The sequence below is a fragment of the Danio rerio genome, chromosome 4 (assembly GCF_052040795.2).
Source record: "Danio rerio strain M-AB ecotype USA chromosome 4, GRCz13ab, whole genome shotgun sequence".
Taxonomy (NCBI): Eukaryota; Metazoa; Chordata; class Actinopteri; order Cypriniformes; family Danionidae; genus Danio; species Danio rerio.
In genome coordinates this window covers 31,425,527-31,430,108 of record NC_141024.2, presented here as the reverse complement: position 1 = coordinate 31,430,108, position 4,582 = coordinate 31,425,527, and the positions used below count along the sequence as shown (strand labels likewise).

Below are 4,582 nucleotides of genomic sequence, written 5' to 3'. Positions count from 1 at the left end.
ACTCTCTTGTAGCACAGGTCACTTGAAACTACCCCAACAAATAGCACTTACCAAATACAGCATCAAAGTCAGTGCTTTTGTGAGGGTACCGATAGAGACAATGGTGGCAGACTAAAATCTTGTCAGTTTAAAGTCTTCACCAGCAAAGGAAAATCCAGGATTTAAAATTGGATAGAAGAGGAGTACAAATGGAACAGAATCATGGTTGACAGAGGTGACTTAGTCAGCAAACAGCTACCCCAACTTGATAGCACTTTCTACTCTGCTTAAAAGAAAGATGCTAAAGTTAGAGTTGACGTCAACTGGTTTTCTATCACAAGGGCAAAGAAATTAAAAATGAGGCAGATGCAAAGGAGTGTCCCCATGTTACTCCAACTTGTTGGAATATCAAGACGAGAAGATGTAAAATTAGCAAAGAACAAAAAGGTAATAGTAAACAATGCAATTCCATACAAAATGGGTTCAGTCTTGCTTGTTGTTCTTGTCCTTATTAAAACTACCCCAAAGAGAAGCACTTATGAACAAAGGACAAATCAGTGCTCCTGTTTGAAGTGATCTTAATGTGTTTTAGATGCAGATGTCACTGTAAATTCCAAAAGACAACACTCTCTTGTAGCACATGTCACTTGAAACTACCCCAACAAATAGCACTTACCAAATACAGCATCAAAGTCAGTGCTTTTGTGAGGGTACCGATAGAGACAATGGTGGCAGACTAAAATCTTGTCTGTTTAAAGTTTTCACCAACAAAGGAAAATCCAGGATTTAAAATTGGATAGAAGAGGAGTACAAATGGAACAGAATCTTGGTGGGCAGAGGTGATTAAGTCAGCAAACATCTACCCCAACTTGATAGCACTTTCTACTTTGCTTAAAAGAAAGATGCTAAAGTTAGAGTTGACCTCAACTGGTTTCTATCAATTAAAAATGAGGCAGATGCAAAGGAGTGTCCCCATGTTACTCCAACTTGTTGGAATATCAAGACGAGAAGATGTAAAATTAGCAAAGAACAAAAAGGTAATAGTAAACACTGCAATTCCATACCAAATGGGTTCAGTCTTGCTTGTTGTTCTTGTCCTTATTAAAACTACCCCAAAGAGAAGCACTTATGAACAAAGGACAAATCAATGCTCCTGTTTGAAGTGATCTTAATGTGTTTTAGATGCAGATGTCACTGTAAATTCCAAAAGACAACACTCTCTTGTAGCACATGTCACTTGAAACTACCCCAACAAATAGCACTTACCAAATACAGCATCAAAGTCAGTGCTTTTGTGAGGGTACCGATAGAGACAATGGTGGCAGACTAAAATCTTGTCTGTTTAAAGTCTTCACCACCAAAGGAAAATCCAGGATTTAAAATTGGATAGAAGAGGAGTACAAATGGAACAGAATCATGGTGGACAGAGGTGACTTAGTCAGCAAACATCTACCCCAACTTGATAGCACTTTCTACTCTGCTTAAAAGAAAGATGCTAAAGTTAGAGTTGATGTCAACTGATTTTCTATCACAAGGGCAAAGAAATTAAAAATGAGGCAGATGCAAAGGAGTGTCCCCATGTTACTCCAACTTGTTGGAATATCAAGACGAGAAGATGTAAAATTAGCAAATAACAAAAAGGTAAAAGTAAACAACGCAATTCCATACAAAATGGGTTCAGTCTTGCTTGTTGTACCTGTCCTTATTAAAACTACCCCAAAGAGAAGCACTTATGAACAAAGGACAAATCAATGCTCCTGTTTGAAGTGATCTTAATGTGCTTTAGATTGAAATTTAATAAGCAAGGCATGCAGATGCCACTCTGAATTCCAAAAGACAACATTCTCTTGTAGCACAGGTCACTTGAAACTACCCCAACAAATAGCACTTACCAATTACAGCATCCAAGTCAGTGCCTTTGTGAGGGTACCGATAGTGACAATAGTAGCAGATTAAAACCTTGTCCGTTCATAGTCTTTAGCAGCAAGAGAAATCATTGGCAGGCAGTGCCACACGCATCTTGTTGTCTGCTGTTAGAAAGAGCAGATATGAGACATGTACTTTGCCAGGACCCATTATAAGGGTGCACTTGCCTTATGGTTTTGCCACAGTCGTTAACACTCAGCCTTTCTTGAACGCTAATCAAGTTTTGATTGCTGGCTGAAAGTCTTCAGAACAACTCTGCATTGTTGAAAGTGATGGGATTTTTCACACATTTGAATTGACTTGATGCAAATGCATCTAGGCTTTATGTGTCCTGCAGCAGGAAGGAATTAGGAGACCATTTGACAAGCTATACCAATTCCAGGTGCAAAACCAGTAAACAACGGGAGCACTCTCATGCAAACTCACACCCTCTAGTGTTTACTGTGTGTATGCTGCTGTTTGGATGCAAGTGGTAGAAGTGCATGATGGACAAAACCATAATATAAAAATATAAACAGGGACAACACTGGCCAAATGAGAAACAGTTATTCTAAAACAGAATTACGATTGCTTCTCTTTCCAAACATTACTAGGTTGCAATTAAAAATTGAATAGAATAGGACTACAAAAAGAACAGAATCTTGGTGGGCAGAGGTGATTAAGTCAGCAAACATCTACCCCAACTTGATAGCACTTTCTACTTTGCTTAAAAGAAAGATGCTAAAGTTAGAGTTGACCTCAACTGGTTTCTATCAATTAAAAATGAGGCAGATGCAAAGGAGTGTCCCCATGTTACTCCAACTTGTTGGAATATCAAGACGAGAAGATGTAAAATTAGCAAAGAACAAAAAGGTAATAGTAAACACTGCAATTCCATACCAAATGGGTTCAGTCTTGCTTGTTGTTCTTGTCCTTATTAAAACTTCCCCAAAGAGAAGCACTTATGAACAAAGGACAAATCAATGCTCCTGTTTGAAGTGATCTTAATGTGCTTTAGATTGAAATTTAATAAGCAAGGCATGCAGATGCCACTCTGAATTCCAAAAGACAACATTCTCTTGTAGCACAGGTCACTTGAAACTACCCCAACAAATAGCACTTACCAATTACAGCATCCAAGTCAGTGCCTTTGTGAGGGTACCGATAATGACAATAGTAGCAGATTAAAACCTTGTCCGTCCATAGTCTTTAGCAGCAAGAGAAATCATTGGCAGGCAGTGCCACACGCATCTTGTTGTCTGCTGTTAGAAAGAGCAGATATGAGACATGTACTTTGCCAGGACCCATTATAAGGGTGCACTTGCCTTATGGTTTTGCCACAGTCGTTAACACTCAGCCTTTCTTGAACGCTAATCAAGTTTTGATTGCTGGCTGAAAGTCTTCAGAACAACTCTGCATTATTGAAAGTGATGGGATTTTTCACACATTTGAATTGACTTGATGCAAATGCATCTAGGCTTTATGTGTCCTGCAGCAGGAAGGAATTAGGAGACCATTTGACAAGCTATACCAATTCCAGGTGCAAAACCAGTAAACAACGGGAGCACTCTCATGCAAACTCACACCCTCTAGTGTTTACTGTGTGTATGCTGCTGTTTGGATGCAAGTGGTAGAAGTGCATGATGGACAAAACCATAATATAAAAATATAAACAGGGACAACACTGGCCAAATGAGAAACAGTTATTCTAAAACAGAATTACGATTGCTTCTCTTTCCAAACATTACTAGGTTGCAATTAAAAATTGAATAGAATAGGACTAAGAGGTGACTAAATCAGCAAACATCTACCCCAACTTGATAGCACTTTCTACTTTGCTTAAAAGAAAGATGCTAAAGTTAGAGTTGACCTCAACTGGTTTCTATCAATTAAAAATGAGGCAGATGCAAAGGAGTGTCCCCATGTTACTCCAACTTGTTGGAATATCAAGACGAGAAGATGTAAAATTAGCAAAGAACAAACAGGTAATAGTAAACAATGCAATTCCATACAAAATGGGTTCAGTCTTGCTTGTTGTTCTTGTCCTTATTAAAACTACCCCAAAGAGAAGCACTTATGAACAAAGGACAAATCAATGCTCCTGTTTGAAGTGATCTTAATGTGTTTTAGATGCAGATGTCACTGTAAATTCCAAAAGACAACACTCTCTTGTAGCACATGTCACTTGAAACTACCCCAACAAATAGCACTTACCAAATACAGCATCAAAGTCAGTGCTTTTGTGAGGGTACCTATAGAGACAATGGTAGCAGACTAAAATCTTGTCTGTTTAAAGTCTTTACCAACAAAGGAAAATCCAGGATTTAAAATTGGATAGAAGAGGAGTACAAATGGAACAGAATCTTGGTGGGCAGAGGTGACTAAGTCAGCAAACATCTACCCCAACTTGATAGCACTTTCTACTTTGCTTAAAAGAAAGATGCTAAAGTTAGAGTTGATGTCAACTGGTTTTCTATCACAAGGGCAAAGAAATTAAAAATGAGGAAGATGCAAAGGAGTGTCCCCATGTTACTCCAACTTGTTGGAATATCAAGACGAGAAGATGTAAAATTAGCAAAGAACAAAAAGGTAATAATAAACAATGCAATTCCATACAAAATGGGTTCAATCTTGCTTGTTGTTCTTGTCCTTATTAAAACTACCCCAAAGAGAAGCACTTATGAACAAAGGACAAATC

General features: G+C 38.3%; 1 long non-coding RNA gene across 1 annotated transcript; it reads right to left on the bottom strand.

The window, feature by feature from the left end:
• Positions 1–1,751: 1,751 nt before the first annotated feature.
• On the bottom strand, positions 1,752–4,370 carry LOC148679967 (uncharacterized). The gene is made up of 2 exons (XR_015942458.1): positions 4,095–4,370; positions 1,752–3,003 (listed from the first exon to the last, which is right to left on the bottom strand). It is a non-coding gene; the product is annotated as an uncharacterized LOC148679967 (long non-coding RNA).
• Between the last annotated feature and the right edge of the window lie 212 nt (positions 4,371–4,582).